Here is an 18,290-nt window from a genome sequence, read left to right on the forward strand (position 1 = left end):
AACTCCAGGGATCCTTGTTAATCCACCATGCCCATCACCTATAAATAGCCATACTGCAAGTTAAGATCCCTGTTTGAACAGGAACTTTCAGGCTGACACATCTTAAAGGCCATTATTTCTAATTTCCACTCAGATGAGCAAGGCAAACTGGTTGATACCAGTGATCAGATACATCAAGATCTAATGAGCTGGAAGGGGTTTTCTTCCATTTCCAGCTCAGTTTAGCTTAAAAACCATCAATTAATGGCTTGGTGCATGAGGGTGGGGGGGGGGGGGTGGATTATTGTTGCATCCCTTACTTTTGGTCATCTATCACTATCTACTAGTGTAGCATTATCATTTCACTGCATCAATGTTTCTTTCATCAGCCTCAACTCCTAGGATATTACAGACATCAGAATTAAAAAATCAAGTAAAACAAAAAAAAAGGTGCCTCTCGGCTCTTCATTTTCCACATATCCATAAATAAATATGGTTGGTGTCTGTTAACATTGGTTAAAATGTCACCTGGTGATGGTGTGAAAGTCAGGAGAAACCATGCAAATGCTAATGTTATGATGTTCTGTATGTCATGGGTTTCTGAATTAAAGCTGCATTCTGAACTTTTATTTCATATCAAATCAAATAGGCTAGAATATAGCCAAAACAACATTGTTTATGCTGCTCAGGTACTTTTTCATCTACAATTTGCTTTGGAGTGCTTTTGGAACATCTTGCTGATTTCCATCACTGCTGTTGGCATCACAGTATGTTGATCCATTACACATTTTCTATCACTATAATACAGATGGGTACCATCAAGCATCCATACTCATTAAGAGAGTCTAATTCTCATTACAGTATGAATTGATAGGCAGTTAATTAACATGCACACTGATCTGGTCTTGGGTGTCCCTTGATATCTAATATTGCTTGCACACACACAAACAAACACACACACAAACACACACACACACACACACACACACACACACACACACACACACACACACACACACACACACACACACACACACACACACTCCTACAATTACCAGCCAGGCACAATGGAGACACCTCTTAGATCTAGTCATAGCTGCTTAATGAATTCAAAAATATAAAATGTCACGCAATTCTGATGAGTAAGAAAATTAAATGGTGCAGATGCAAAACAGAATGAGGGAGAGAGGTTGGGTAAACCCCACTAATGAACAGAATGAGGGAGAGGGGTTGGGTAAACCATACTAATGAACAGAATGAGGGAGAGGGGTTGGGTAAACCCCACTAATGAACAGAATGAGGGAGAGGGGTTGGGTAAACCCCACTAATGAACAGAATGAGGGAGAGGGGTTGGGTAAACCCCACTAATGAACAGAATGAGGGAGAGGGGTTGGGTAAACCATACTAATGAACAGAATGAGGGAGAGAGGTTGGGTAAACCCCACTAATGAATAGAATGATGGAGAGAGGTTCGGTAAACCCCACTAATGAACCGAATGAGGGAGAGGGGTTGGGTAAACCCCACTAATGAACAGAATGAGGGAGAGAGGTTGGGTAAACCCCACTAATGAAAAGAATGAGGGAGAGAGGTTGGGTAAACCCCACTAATGAAAAGAATGAGGGAGAGGGGTTGGGTAAACCCCACTAATGAACAGAATGAGGGAGAGGGGTTGGGTAAACCCCACTAATGAACAGAATGAGGGAGAGGGGTTGGGTAAACCCCACTAATGAACAGAATGAGGGAGAGAGGTTGGGTAAACCCCACTAATGAACAGAATGAGGGAGAGGGGTTGGGTAAACCATACTAATGAACAGAATGAGGGAGAGGGGTTGGGTAAACCCCACTAATGAATAGAATGATGGAGAGAGGTTCGGTAAACCCCACTAATGAACAGAATGAGGGAGAGAGGTTCGGTAAACCCCACTAATGGGCTTTTACTCTGTGGGAAATAGTTGGAAATTGTTATGATTACTTGTTAAAACTGATCATGGAAACTATTTTATTTGTAACAGCCTTATTGGTGGTTGAAAAATACACACACACACAACGTATTTCTTATATTGTAAGTCTCAACCATTCATGTAATTGTATACTTTTTGGTAAAACATAATAAAATGTTTTGCTATATCATTAAATAATTGTTTTTGAACTGATATTCAGAATATGTTATGTATGTTATGTATGCTACCAAAATATGACCTAAAAGGTACATGGCACATTGTAGATATATAATATATAAAGAACAGGTTATACATATTATTAAATTTTTCATATTGAGCATTTTGTGCCATTTTGTGACCTGCATCTTTCCTGTATATCTCAAAATGAACAAACTGATGCATCTGAATTTTGGAATGCATATATTTCTCAGCTCAAATGGTGTATGAATGTATATGACTGATTATGCAGTTATGCATAGGTACGGGATTATGCAGTTACACCTTAAGATGAAACCATCATGAAATGTGAACTTACACATTATAACTCCTAGAGATTTTATAAATTATTTTAAACTTTAATTTGCATGTGTATGTTGAGTAATGGTAACACAAGCAGTGCTATTTGGTTAATTAACTAGTGAAGCATCTAATAGCTGACAGGTCTCGTCAAGTGCGGAGTTAGGCAGATAACAAAGAGCAAGTCCTAGGCTATTTCCTGGCATTTCTCACTGGCTTTTTGTTAATGTGACAGTTGGTCTAGATATGATATGTACAGGCTTGTCTGATCCTGAAGTGCAGGTAAACCGTGCTCTGTGTTAAACCAGACAAGCCAGCCTAAGATATGCCACCAACTCACGAGTCTCAAAGGGATCCAGAGTGCCACTGGGAGGATTAATTTGAGAATATATGATTGAACTTTTGAAAGCTGTATCTACTTCTAGTACACGTGAATGCCAAAAACAGCTTCATGAGCCGGTTCTTGGTTATAACATCTAATGCGCTTCCCCAGAATTGGTTTGAAAGGGAATCAGCATCAGACAGATCCATGTAATTGTAACATGTAATGGTACTGTTACATAAGCATTGTTTAGCCTATTGGTGGTAAACTAGTATTTCTTGTGTGTGTATGTATGTATTTAATTTACTCAGAGACTTTTACGTAAATATAATAAAATATATACTGGTATTCAGCTGAAATATATGAGTAGATGGTGTCAGAGTTCTCTTCTCTGCCTTTGGTTGTATGCAGATGGGAATACGGTGGGTGTCTGCCCAATCAGAGGGATTTCAAGAGGGGAAAAGCACGCCTGCCTCCTGCTGCTGTCAGCCTGTTAGCGCCGCACGACGCCAGATGATGCAAGATGACACAGGGCCCAGATGTGACAGCCAGCTGGGCTTCAAAATACATTTAATGTTGAAGCGTTTTTCCCCTCGTTTTATTTTCTTTATTGAATTAACAGTCACAGCAAAATACAACTACTTGATGAATTGACTGTCTCTAATAATGAGGTTATTACATTTTAAAAAACTGTGGTCGTGTGCACTTCTGTGTTAGTGTAGCCCTTGGAATTCGAGAAAGGTGATTGAGACTATCTCTGCTGCAGTCACCACTTATACCATTGGATCAAATGGCATTGCTGGCACAATTCAAACATACAACAGCAAAATTCATACTTTGCCATTGCTGCAGGGATCTGAACAATATTTTATATTTTGAAAAAAAATGACACTTTAAGTCATTCTTATTTGGGAATATAAAGAGATGCTTCCATGCAGTCACATTTCTCAGGGCCTGAAAAGTAGCACAGCATCTATTTTTTTTTGCCCTCGTTTTTCATGGTATGTCCCTCGGCTTAGCGCCTCATTGGCTGATCCGCAGAGGCCTGTATATCAGGAAAATGTTTACTCTCCGCCCCAGCACATAAACAATATGACAGCGTGTAATTCATTATGCCGAAGCTAAAAACGAGAATGTGCAGCCGGGGCCTCAGAAGCATCAATTTGAACATTTTCTGCTGTGCAGCAAAGAATCCAGTTTGTCAGTTTTTCATCTGGTTCCATATTTCACGCGACCCCCTCCAGCCTCGTCATTTTTTCTCTTGGTTGTACTTGATTCTGCAAGGACGGACCACCAGAGTTGTACACTTAACCATGTAGATGTAGATGAGCACATAGGGGTCCACCTGAATAGGTTTCCTAAGGATACTTCTACATACTACATTATAATAATACATAACATCTAATAGAAATTATATTCCAATAATAATGTTCATTAATCTCCTCAGGCTACAGTTGGAGGATGATAAAGGAGTTGGTTGTTTGTACCTGAAATGAATCGATCACTACATTTTTTTTTTTTGACATCTCAAATACTTGAAATTGAAGAAACCATGCTGAAAACATTTGACGTATTTGCATTCACCCAGACGTTGAACTGGGTTGCACAACAGCTTTTTTTCTTTGTGTTCCTTTACTGAAAAGATTTGGGGAAATACAAGTTGGCATGGATGGTCTTCCCTGTGACAGTAGCAGACAAAACTGTCCTTATCGAATGGAAAGTGTATTTTCTGTAGCAAAAAAAAAGTGTAGACCACATGCCATTTTGAACAGATCAGAAGCTTTATGTGTACCTCACTGGGGAAAATCTACCAGCTCAGCTGTTTCCAATGACCATGTTCTGGTGGGAAACATCCTCATTAAACTACATTCATAATTCAGGAGGGTAACAGGAAAGATTTCTATGGAGAATTCACAGATATTAAGTAAAGAGAGAGAGAGAGGTGGGGGGGGGTGTTGTTGATTCTTCTCAACCACACATAAGCAAAAGGGCTTAAGGGAAGAATCTGTTCATCACCTGAGAATTTCTGACACCAGTTTAGGTGTAAGTGGCTCTGTAAACATGCACTGTGTTCACACATGTCCTGAATCATAATTGTTTTGTTGAAGTGATATGGTGTTGTCTTTATCACTAAACTGCATTGTTAGCACCTCTATACTCGTCTATGTCTGATGGGTTGGATATTTTACAGTATAACATGAACCAACATTGTTTTGTTATTTATTTTATTTTTAACAGGACATCAAGCAGCTAAATACATACATATAGCATAATGAGCAAGAGGATATCTTGAGGTTGGGTTGAAATAAGGCAGTGTTGTTTTCACACATTTCTGTAGTGTGTTAACACTGTTGTTGGTGCAGTGTGCATTAGCTTATTTGTCTAGTTACAGTATCATCAGTGTTATATACATTTTAGTCAAGAGTGAAAATAAATATTTAAGGAGCTCTGACTAAAGGTTTATATTCCTTTTTCTACTTCTCACACCTCCACAGATTAATACCGAATCCCCTCCTGTGGCATCTTAATGTCATTCTACTTGTTTTATTAGCCTTAAAAGATGATTGCTAATCCATATCTCTAATGGAACAAATTCATCATAGATTGATTTAAAAGTAAAATACATCTCATTAATTATAACTGTTTCTTAAAAGAAAATGAATGCTTCTGTTTTTACACCAACCTCATGCATAGCACACAAATCAACAGATCTTGTACAAAAATTGGTAGTGTATGTTATACACCAAAATATGCATTACCAACATGTCGATGTTGAAGTAAAATCAAAAAGAAGTGCAATCTAAGACAAGCTGCAGCTTGTAGACTTGACTCTGTGGCTGAATCAAGTCTAGACCTCTGTCATTGGCCATTGTACTCTGTCAGTCAAACATCAATCCAATCAGAAAACAGCACAGAACGATCTTGATGAACCCTGAAGAAGCCCCAGGTCGTCTTTCTCGCTTAAAAGCGGGAAACCTTTACTAGGCCAAGAAAGCACTTGGGAGGCAACAAACATTGAGAACCACAGCAAGCAGAGCAGATAAGACATGAGCAGAGAGGAGAGAAGCTGTGAGCCCCGTCCTTCCTCCACTCTCAGTCTCCTCTTTGTCTCTGTCCATTGGGACTGAGGGGTGAGACTCAGGCCTGGGGGAGGCCAGCATAGTCTGGAGGTGTAAAAGAGATATACAGCTTAGAGCGTGAAACACTGTTTAAAAAAAAATGATTGTACTCATTTATCTCGCTTCTTTTTTTCTTTCACTCTCTCTTTCCACCTTCAGCCTCTCCTATATCGCTTCCTAAGTCCCCCATGTCCACTAGCTGTGAAGTTATTAACGGTGTCATCGCTGTGTCCTTGTTTGTCTTGTGGAGTGAGCTGATTTAGTCCGAGTAACCTTGGATCTTCAGTGCTGCCTGGTCAACTTTGTTTGGGCTGCTTTAGTGCACCAATGATTAGATTAGGCAGCCAACAGACAAGGACTGAAAACGTCCCACGAGAAATAAATGAATGAATGAAAATGCATGGCTGAGAAAATGCCTGATGAAATAGAAAATAAATTTTAATGTATATGTATTAATGTATTAATTGTTTATTTCCATTTCAGTTATATTAAGCATAGATATAAAGTCAAGTATCACCTTGTGCAATTTTCTTGTCACTAGGTTGCATTATGATTGTAAGTATTTTGGATGAATGATGTTTTGTAGTGTATCACCATTGTAAGCTAAGTCTTTACTAGCACATATGTAACAGCAGAGATTGGTGTTAACGACAAGGTTCACTGCATTATACCAGACAGAGAAACAAATATGAAATGTGCTTATGGCTGCTCAACGATCTATTGATACAGTTACGATAAGGCAGAGGTGAACAAACTTGATAAAGCAGAGATTTAAGGGAAAACCCTAAGGTCAGTGTATACAAAAAAAGTGATTATAGCCTATACTCTTCTCAGTCGATTAGTGGTAAAGAATCATGAGAAGCAAAAAATCTATATGGCTGTGCAAAAGGAGAACACCTCTTCTTCACAGTACCACAGTAGCAGAGCTCTCACGGACTGCTTTAAAGTAGCGGTTTGCCAAAGGAAGTAAATATTGGCAGCAAATGCTGCTCAATGGATGGAACTTTCAACTTTCAGACCGTCATAGTTCACAGGACCCTCAAGAGACTTGGGAAATATGGGGGTTTTACCATTTAAGAAACTTCACGTTAGTTCTCAAAGTTATTAAATTTACTTATTTATTTTTAAAGGCGTAAATGTATTAGTCTTTTAAGACTATATATATATATATATATATATATATATATATATATATATATATATATATATATATATAGAGAGAGAGAGAGAGAGAGAGAGAGAGAGAGAGACGTGAGGGCGTGTATGTGATATATGTCACGTTGAGGACCCCGGCCCCTCCCTTTTGGGCGTGTGTCAACGTTGTCCACGTGCTTTGTCTGCGTCAGTGGATTCCCGTGGTTATGGTTATGTCGAGTGATAATCAGTCTCACCTGTGAATCGTCTCGTAATCATGTGGGGCTAATGTGGTCTGTCTATTTAATGTGCGCTCGCGCAGTGTCCTGTGCTCGTCGTTGTCTAATGTTTACACGTCTCTGTATATCTTCAGTGTTCTACGTGCGCTATACGCTCTATATGTATTTATTAAAGCTCCGTGACGTTTGCTGCAAAGAGGATTCAGTGTCTCGTCCTTAACGCCGCACCCATCGTCACAATAATTGTGTATAATCACAAGTGGATATATATAATTATAATAATAATTATAATATATAATTATTATTATTATTATTATGCCACAACAAACATACAAGAAATTCAAAGACTGTGTGTGTTTTCATCCTGAAAAGACTTTCACTGGCATTATATCACATGCAAAGTTTATTTTGTGCCATGTACATGTTTGAAATATAAAGAATGTCTTCTGGCTGCTTACAGTTGAATGCTGTTAAAATCACGGAGGCTTCAGGCATCTCAGGTGTTGCTTCAGAACAAAGGGGTTTTCCAGCAGACATCCCAGGCCTCTGGGGAAGGACTCTCGCTGCTACGTACGCCAGAAATAGGAATTTTTTTATCCCTGTCAATATAGGACATGCATAAAAATTTGGCTTTTTTATATTGAGCTACTTCTTCCTATTGAATTACAAGAGTGGATGGTGGCAATATAATGTTCTATAGCATTGCTCAATATCAGTGTCTTGTTTATAGTGTAGCCTAGTTAGTATTTGACAAAGAATCAGCTGGTGTCTTTAAAAAACAGCAACTGATAGCTGCTATATGTGCTGCTTCGTCCTCTGCTGAGGAAGTAGAGTAGCAACTCTTTTCATTTCAAACCTGGAGCCACCTGGGCTGTCTGTACATCACTGACACCAAGTGATAAAAGATCATTACATTACATTTGACACATACATGAGAATCAAGTGAACACCAAGGTGAACACTGTGCATTTTCAAAGAAGGCCTGCCATTGGGCAGTGATTCAGTGGTCTTAGCTGGCTCAGTGCAACAACATGCAAATCAATAAATATACATGTATTATCATTTTATTGTTGCTAAGGACTCAATCCAGGTATAGACTATTGTGGAGGTAGTGGAAGAGGCAGGAACATGTGATGAATTGAAATAATATGCAGGAGTCATTCTGCAGAAGGAAATCAATACTCCAAGGACTGTTTAAACGAACGATTGCACTTGCTATAGCGATTATATTGATCTGCCTCAGTTCACCCAACCTCACAAGTCCTAAAACGCAAGATATTGTTTTCCACAGTCATCATAATTATGCAATAGCATTTAACTATGGTACTCAATGATTTCACTTTTGTTTGTTTAATAATAATAATAATAATAATAATAATAATAATAATAATAATAATAATTAAAAACATAATAATAATAGCAACAATTATATTGACATACGGGGTAACTTCTACCTGGCTAAGTATGAAAGCTCAAATGAGCTAATATGTTATGGTTGATAATTAATTATTGTTTGCATTCACTTTTTAAAATAGTGATTTATGATCAATAAACTAAGTTCAAATGTAAAAGTATCATATGTTTCGATGTGGAATGTTTTATGGTATCTTTCCAATTTATTTTTCTTTTATAACTGACTTTCATAACCCCAATAAACTGGAATCGACATTGTGGATATGACGGGTATGCTAACTTTAGATCAGTGTGCCAGAGAAGAAGGAACACAACCTTGACACAAGTCTCTAAGCCATGACACTCCTCTCATTAAAAAGGCCACCAAGCTGGGTTTGAATGTACAAGTCTCCTCCAGAATATTCTTTTAGCTTCTGTGTGTTTCTCATGGCTCGAAAGGTCCAGTCTATTGTTCCTTGGTAAACCCCAGTCAACTATATGTCAACAGGCTCTGCGTCCCACAACTGCAACCTCAAACACACTGATCATGCCACACTGTGACCTATTTAAGTGGAGAATAATGTGTGTGCACTGTCATGTGTGATATGTGCATGAGCGTGGTAATGGGAGGAAAAGTGGACCTGACTACCAAGGGCCCGAGTAGGGAGAGGGTCGCATTTTTTTTTGTTTATGTGCCTCGTTTACTGGCATTTATAGGGGCCCACTGACATTGAGAGTGTACAGGGCCCAGAATGTGCTGCTAGTCCCCTGGATATGTGTGACCAGTTGTACTCTCTGTGAAGCTTGTGCTATTGGCCAAAGCCAACCACTGGTTAGAAGTTTCTGCATAGTAAATACCTATTCCCTCAATACACACAAAAAGTAAGAACAAAGAAAGACATAAAACATCTCACAGTTTCATGGAAATGGCAGGACTGATTTCTAACCTTGTTGTCATGGAGATGAGACGTAATGTAATTCTAAAACTGTTTATTTATGCAATTCACACTCAGGACATTATCTTTTGGACATTGGACCTGTGGTGAGAGCCTCAAAAATCATCTCAGAAAGCCACATGTTGGCTCTGCGACATGTTTGCATTTGATTTGTTTGTGCACCCACATGTAGGAATGAGTAAATGTGTGTATGAAGATAAAGAGTATATAACAGCGCCAGTGACACAGTTCCCCTCCTGCAGCTACAGTTAGTCACTGGTGCCATTTTCATTCAGTTGTTTGAAAGATAGTGGATTATAAATCACAGCCCAGCAGACGTGAGCTTGTCTTTGCTCTTTTTGACATTGTGTTGGTCTGCCACCCAGTGGCAAAGGAGGTCTACAGTTTACAATAGCTGCTAATATGTCACAAATCTGGGCTTTTTGTTGATCATTTTCAGCATATTTGCTTTAGCGTTCTGCTTATATCACTGGCTCCATTGTGTAAACCAGTAAAGCAGCTCACTTGAAGGACGACTTTCGTCATGCGTTTGTCAATAGTCGTAGCTCTAATTTGCTGTGTTGGAAGCTGCATGTTCCAGGTGAGGAGTCACATGTAGCTCTGTGTGCTTGCTGGGCCCTCTGCTCTTTATATGAACGCACACCTGTCTGCATTGTCTCATAAGTGCTGACCTTGAGACAAGCCACTTAGCTGAGTTCTCTTACTTGTGTGAAACGTCTCACGATGTGATTGTGAGATCACAAAGTTGATTGTAAAAATCAGTGTTGGAAATTACATGATAAGGGTCATGGTCTATTATTACAAGAAAGAAGCAAGCATTTGTAAATACTAATTGCTATTATGAGATGGAACGTGAATTAAATGCTCCACCATTGTTGTACAAAGGGTCAAAATCGAACACTTAATAAAGCATAAAACATTGAATAATTGATATACTCAGGGAATCAAATCAAGAGTCATGCTCAACTGTCTTTTTATGTGTAAAAATAAACAGGAAATAACCACCCTTTCAAAAGACTCAAAAGAAAGAGACTACACCCATAAGAAAAACAGTGAAGGCAGGTTAGCCCCACACTGCAGTCAGCAGGGAATATGTAAATACACCAGTCTAATGGGCTTGCAGGATAACTGCCCCTGCTAGCAGGCACACGTGCGCACACACACACACACACACACAACTGAATTTTCTTTTCCCTTATATGCATTATAAAATTGAGTGAAAAATAAAACAAAATATTATGTTAATTTGTACTAATACATTATTAATATCTCATAAATGTATATTTGGGTATTTTTACATCTTATAAAACATATATACATTAATGAGCTACATGAATACAAAGGAGCCCTGGCTGTGATGTAGAATGAATTTACATAGTCTAAAGCATTGCTGACTCATGAACAGAAGGCTTGTATCACAGTAATAAACCTACAATCTTCTGGACATTGGACCTATGAGCATGTGTTGGCAATCTAAAAAAACACCTCAGAAAGCCACATGTTGTCGCTGTGACACAAGATAACTGCGTCGTGGGCAGAGAGTGGATGAGACACGTAAGCTGCTTGATTCTCCTTCATAGAACAAAGCAAAAGAGCACAGCGACGAGCTGGCGAAGCGATAAAGGAAAGAAGTAGGAAAAGGTATGAGCGCTGGCAGCTGACCCCAGAGTGCAGAGACACTGTTCAGTGCAGTAGCACACTCAGAGTGTCACTATCAAGCACAGGAGAGAGTACCCATGGGCTTGGACGAGGAACAGGAACCAAACCATCAATAATCTGGTGATTGGGAGGGGGGTGATCGGCAGGTGCAAACTCTTTTTCAGTATGAGGCACATCTGGTGCATACTAAATGTAATTTAGGACTTTTAGGTCTTTCATTTGAGAGGGTGTGTTGAGTGTTAGCTCTTCCCAGCACTATGACCCTGTCCAGCTTTGTGGATACAGTCATAGAGCTGGTGCGGTTCGTGGGACGCCTGGCTGGTGAGGGACTGCGTCTGGAGAACTGTCATGTGCTGCTCCTCAACCACACACTCACCTTCTATGAGACGGTACGCACAGCTGGCTGCTTTTTAGGGGTTGAATTGTTTGTGCTACAGCCGGAAAAACCCAGGAGTGTGACAATTGTAACTTTTGGGGATAAACATTTGAGTTTATTTTTGAGGTATTAAGAGTGTGTGTGTGTGTGTGTGTGTGTGTGTGTGTGTGTGTGTGTGTGTGTGTGTGTGTGTGTGTGTGCGTGTGTGCGTGTGTGTGTACATAGCTGTGGACGTGTCCCTCTGTTTGGGTGCTCGGTCCACTGTGACAATTATATAGTAATCCAACATCAGATTAGATAAAGATTGGATAAAATCTTCCATCATTTTAAATATGTATATCTCTCTGTAATGTACTGTGTTTTGTGTATGATCTAAAATAATAAATAACACCAGTGAATGACACCTGACTCTCAAGGATCAAGAGCTCACAACAGATGTGCAGAACGTTCAGCATATTTTCAGCATCTTACCTGGTGTGCAACACCAGTCTAACACAGCACACAATGTTCTGAAAAACACTCAACATGCATCTCTATACTAGACACAGAAATCTAAAAATGGAAGTCAACACTGAGGAAGATGCAGAGGGTGGGTGATGAGGAGAGGTCCTGCAGAACAAGAGCCATAAGGAGAGGAAGAGTGGTAGAGGTAGGCCTAAAGGAGGACATGGACTAAAAGGAAGAGGAGCGACACTGGTTGAGTTTGTGGTGAACCAGAGGTTGAGTGTGTGGTGAACCAGGGGTTGAGTATGTGGTGAACCAAGGGTTGAGTATGTGGTAAACTAGGGGTTGAGTTTGTGGTAAAGCAGGATTGAGTATGTAGTGAACCAGTGGTTGAGTTTGGGGTGAACCAGTGGTCGAGTTTGTGGTGAACCAGAGGTTGAGTTTGTGGTGAACTAGGAGTTGAGTTTGTGGTAAACCAGGAGTTGAGTTTGTGGTGAACCAGGCGTTGAGTTTGTGGTGAACCAGTGGTTGAGTTTGTGGTGAACCAGTGGTTGAGTTTGTGGTAAACTAGGAGGTGAGTTTGTGGTGAACCAGGGACTGAGTTTGTGGTGAACCAGTGGTTGAGTTTGTGGTGAACCAGTGGTTGAGTTTGTGGTGAACCAGTGGTTGAGTTTGTGGTGAACCACGGGTTGTGTTTGTGGTAAACCAGGAGTTCAGTTTGTGGTGAACCAGGGATTGAGATTGTGGTAAACCAGGAGTTGAGTTTGTGGTAAAGCAGTGGTTGAGTTTGTGGTAAAGCAGGGGTTGAGTATGTGGTGAACCAGGGGTTGGGTTTGTGGTGAACCAGGGGTTGGGTTTGTGGTGAACCAGGGGTTGAGTATGTGGTGAACCAGGGGTTGAGTTTGTGGTAAAGCAGGGTTGACTTTGTGGTAAACCAGGGATTGGGTTTGTGGTAAACCAGGGATTGAGATTGTGGTAAAGCAGGGATTGAGATTGTGGTAAAGCAGGGGTTGAGATTGTGGTAAAGCAGGGATTGAGATTGTGGTAAAGCAGGGATTGAGATTGTGGTAAAGCAGGGGTTGAGGTTGTGGTGAACCAGGGGTTGGGTTTGTGGTGAACCAGGGGTTGGGTTTGTGGTGAACCAGGGGTTGAGTATGTGGTGAACCAGGGGTTGAGTTTGTGGTAAAGCAGGGTTGACTTTGTGGTAAACCAGGGATTGGGTTTGTGGTAAACCAGGGATTGAGATTGTGGTAAAGCAGGGATTGAGATTGTGGTAAAGCAGGGGTTGAGATTGTGGTAAAGCAGGGATTGAGATTGTGGTAAAGCAGGGATTGAGATTGTGGTAAAGCAGGGGTTGAGGTTGTGGTGAACCAGGGGTTGGGTTTGTGGTGAACCAGGGGTTGGGTTTGTGGTGAACCAGGGGTTGAGTATGTGGTGAACCAGGGGTTGAGTTTGTGGTAAAGCAGGGTTGACTTTGTGGTAAACCAGGGTTGACTTTGTGGTAAACCAGGGATTGGGTTTGTGGTAAAGCAGGGATTGAGATTGTGGTAAAGCAGGGATTGAGATTGTGGTAAAGCAGGGATTGAGATTGTGGTAAAGCAGGGGTTGAGGTTGTAGTAAAGCAGGGGTTGAGGTTGTAGTAAAGCAGGGGTTGAGATTGTGGTAAAGCAGGGGTTGAGATTGTAGTAAAGCAGGGGTGGAGTTCAGCCCAATCACAGAAGATATGCTGCTGTAACTAGGACATTCCCACAACAGCACAGGTGAAAAATGTCTCTTTTTCACCTGCAGCTTTCTCTACAGTCCACAGTGAAATCAGTACAAAACAGCCCACTTCTGTGCTCATCTTCAGTACTTTTAGGTACCCATTCACTGCATTGTACCTTTCAAACAGCATCACACAAAGATGAAAAAATTTGACAGCGCACCATTTGAAAAATATTCTGAAAGAGTTAAAGACCTGTGGCATGAATATGTGGGAGTAAATCGTCTACTCTCCAGTATGGTACCCTGCACATTCACAGATGAAGATGAGCTTTACCTGACAAAAGAAGGAGAGGGAACAACATTGTTGGAGTTATTTCAAATGCTCCGGGGGAATCACACACAGAGAGCACTGCACTTGTGTCAGTCATGCTGGTTCCCTGGGAGAGAGAACATAGTCATCATGCCTACAAAGATCCAGCAGGCCGAAGAGGTTTCGCTTGAAAATAATTGTTTTTTAAGGCTGTTTTTGTCGCAACACACAAAACCCAAGGACATGCATAACATGCATGAAAGTGTTTGTTTTTTGAAAAACTCTTGTAAAAATGGTACTTTTGCATAAGGATTCTTCACTCGAATACAAAATGTTTTTTTTTTCTTCATAACAACTACACGCTGACATCAGATTGCATTCTGTGCATTTTCTGTCTGCATGTCACAGCGGACTGCTATAAAAGTCTGTCAGATCCCTAACATACACGAACTTTCACAAATATGCATGGTATGTATGCATATTCAGTATACGTTCTCATATGATTGTTAGGACAGATGGATAATGATGTAGTAATGTACTATAACACTACAATTCTAAGAACAAGAAATGCTTCTGTCATACATGTCAAATTCGAAAAGTAGACTAAAGCCCAGTCTCGTTTCTGCAAACATAATATGCCTAATGAAACTGAACACAACGGCAGTGCCTGAGTTTAGAGGAGAGTGGAAGAAACAGCTCAGGTGCACTGATGTGGTGAGTACAGTATTAAATTGGAGTATTAATTTCCATTTGTTTGCCAGGTTATTGTTTTCAAAATAATTAATCTTTCTACCAAATAGCCTTAGAGTCAGTTTCTGTCTACAAAAGTGAATTGATTGGTTTGCAGCAGCATAATGGCCTCTTGTCAGCACTTTAAACTAGATTTGTTTCTCTGGGGAAATCCTCTGTCACTCTCTCTCCTCTCTCTCTCTCTCTCTCTCTCTCTCTCTCTCTCTCTCTCTCTCTTTCTCTCTCTCTCCCTCTACTGTTCTCTCTCTTTCTATCTCTCACTCTCACTCTCTCCTTGTAGGATAATTAAGTGGGTAAGGAAACACAAATCAATAACAGCACAGAGATTTCAGTCAGGAATATTTATGAAGTCAGACTAATCATTCATTTGCAAAACAGTCTAGAGAAGTGCATTCTGAAGAGTCTTTCATCTGGATCTGGTAACAATCATTTCCCAATACTCACTCCTTAAGGCCACCTGGCAGCAGAGGCAATAGTCTGGTGGGATTACTCTACTGTTTGAGATTGTTAGGTGTTTTTACAGGTGAACTATGAATAATTTTTCATGTTTACAGAATGTAGTAAAAGCTATAAAATGCAGATGTAATTCAAGTTGCTTGAGCATAATATAAAACTTTAAAATTAAACAACGTAAACAACTCCAAGTCAACAACACTTCTGTGAAGCCAAACTGTTCAGTTAGGAAGCAACACTGATTGTGAATCAATTTCACCTGCTGTTGTGCAAATGGAACAGACAACAGGTAGAAATGAGAGGCAATTAGGAAGACACCCCCTATAAAGGAGTGGTTCTGCAGGTGGTGACCACAGACCTTTTCAGCAGGACAACTAACTCCTCCTTTGTGCAAAATGACCTCCAGCAGGCCACTAATAACCATGTTTCTGCTCAAACTGTCAGAAACAGACTCCATGAGGGTGGTATGAGGGCCCAATGTCCACAAGTGGGGCTTGTGCTTACAACCCAACTCCGTGCAGGGCGATTGGCATTTGCCACAGAACACCAAGATTGGCAGATTTGCCATTGGTGCCCTGTGCTCTTCACAGATGAGATCAGGTTCACACTGAGCACATGACAGAGTCTGGAGATGTGACAGAGTCTGGAGACGTTGTGGAGAATGTTCTGCTGCCCGCAACATTCTCCAGCATGACCAATTTGGCAGTGGGTCAGTAATGATGTGGGGAGGCATTTCTTTAGAGGGCCACACAGACCTCCATGTGCTAGTCAGAAGTACACTGACTGCCATTAGGTACCAGGATGAGATCCTTAGACCCATTGTGAGACCATATGCTGGTGCAGTGGGCCCTGAGTTCCTTCTGATACATGACAATGCTTGGCCTCACGTGGCTCAAGTGTGTCAGCAGTTCCTGCATGATGAAAGCATTGATGCAATGGACTGGCCTGCCCGTTCCCCAGACCTGAATCCAATCAAGCACATCTGGGACATCATCCACCAACACCACGTTGCACCACAGATCCAGGAGTTGACTGACGCTTTAATCCAGGTCTGGGAGAAGATTCCTCAGGTAAACATCCACTGCCTCATCAGGAGCATGCCCAGGCATTGTAGGGAGGTCATACAGACACGTGTAGGCCACACACACTACTGCACCTCATTTTAACTTGTCTTGAGAAAGTTCCACTGAAGTTGAATCAGCCTGTCATTTGATGTTCCACTTTGATTTTGAGTATGTTTCCAAATCCAGACCTCCATGGGATAATAATATTGATTTACATTAATTTACATTGATCCGTTCTCAACGCATTCCACTATGTTATAAAAGATTTTCAACTGGAATATATTATTAATTGAGATCTAGGATATGTTATTGTAGTATTCCCTTTATTTTTTTGAGCGGTGTGTGTGTGTGTGTGTGTGTGTGTGTGTGTGTGCGTGTGTGTGTGTGTGTGTGTGTGTGTGTGTGTGTGTATTATATATATATGTATATAGTACTTTTTTTCTTTATTCCTTTAAGTGTCAATCTCAGAATCTCTGCAGGGGTTTCGCCAGCATTATTGCTCTGTTCCAGCGATGCTGACGCACATAAACAACAAGTTATTACAAATATATATGGAAAGATTATGTCCCGTTCTGCTCTAGATCAAGGTCTCACTTATTTGGACTACGTGGTGTGGGAGGCACCTGTCTCATCTTTGCAACCATTAAAAATGCATGATAGAAATGTAATAAGTGGTGTTGAGCCAGGGGCTTGTGTGCGAGCTCGTTTGTGGCTGCTTTTAAGAGCTTGATGAGCTTTAGGGTAAGCGGAGTGGTTATTGCCAGGTAGCCCAGAGGCTAAAGAAACAGCCTGAGCCGCGTTTTCTCCTGCTTTACTGTCACCGCGGGAACATGCTGATGTCCAGAATTAAAATTAGATTAAGCCTTAACCAGGATGCATCCCTCCCTCTGCTGCGTGAGCTCTGTTAAAGCTGTTAAAACACAATGTGGCCACACCCTTGACTCTTTCATTATAAAACAGAAAAAACGCACATGGTCCTTAGTGGTTACTTAAGCTGTCTTATATACTGCATGTCAGCATAATCAGTTTTGTTTAGTTTTTTTTACACAGCTATTGCCTGGACAAAAATGACTTGCCGTCACACCAGTATGTAATTTAACCCACTTTAAGCACTAATGAAACCCTCCATGCTATAATTCCGCCCGTTTGCCACTTGAGACGTTTTCTTTTTAAGACGTGCGTGCGTTTGTGAAGTGAAGTACGCTGCGCTGAAATCGAGTTTCCCCCTGAGATGTAAAAGCACCATCCTGTCCAGCTTTTATTGCCTTGTTCGGGCGCCATTTTGCAGGCGCCACTGCAGCCGCAGCTTTGGCGCAACTGGCTACTGTAAACGCTTTTGAGAGGCCGTGAGCAGGAAAGGAAAGGCTTGTTAAGTGTGATGGGCCGGCCTTTTTCTACACAGGACCTGTTTGCCTCCCTGTTTGTTCTGAGTGATAGATTTTAAAAAAAGATAAGCAAGGTACGTGTAGACTAGTGGCTGTGGTGAGTTTGTGATTCTATTGGCAGTGGCGGTTCCCCGTAATGGTCATTCCTCTGAGGGCAGGGATTAGCTAGTGTCTGTGGAAACTGCTGACAGGGCCAGACAGTGGGAGAGAGAGAAGGAATCTAATCCGAATGGAACGCCACAGGCTGTGGATTCACTCACTATCACACAGGAGAGTAAACATAAAACAGACCAGGGCTCCCACTGGGAACCACTGAGACAAGCTTTTGCTTAACGACACTGATGGACTCTCACCTTGCAAGAAACAGGAGACGGCTTGTTCTTCCATGACACAACCTGAATGTAATAATTAAACAGTAGATACAACATGAAAAGTTACATCGGGGGTCTGGTTTGCCAGTTTCTTGGTAGCAATCCTGTAGGATGGCAACAAAATATACAAAAATGCATTGCAAAAATCCTTCCTAGCGTTCCTTTATTTAAGGAGG

At 40.9% G+C, this 18,290-nt stretch overlaps 1 long non-coding RNA gene across 1 annotated transcript; it reads right to left on the bottom strand.

Annotated features, from left to right (window-relative positions):
* Nucleotides 1-5,120: 5,120 nt before the first annotated feature.
* LOC143527642 (uncharacterized) lies at nucleotides 5,121-18,142 on the bottom strand. The gene is made up of 3 exons (XR_013134199.1): nucleotides 18,097-18,142; nucleotides 7,709-7,849; nucleotides 5,121-5,922 (listed from the first exon to the last, which is right to left on the bottom strand). It is a non-coding gene; the product is annotated as an uncharacterized LOC143527642 (long non-coding RNA).
* Between the last annotated feature and the right edge of the window lie 148 nt (nucleotides 18,143-18,290).

Source organism: Brachyhypopomus gauderio, chromosome 11 (genome assembly GCF_052324685.1).
Source record: "Brachyhypopomus gauderio isolate BG-103 chromosome 11, BGAUD_0.2, whole genome shotgun sequence".
Lineage (NCBI taxonomy): Eukaryota > Metazoa > Chordata > Actinopteri > Gymnotiformes > Hypopomidae > Brachyhypopomus > Brachyhypopomus gauderio.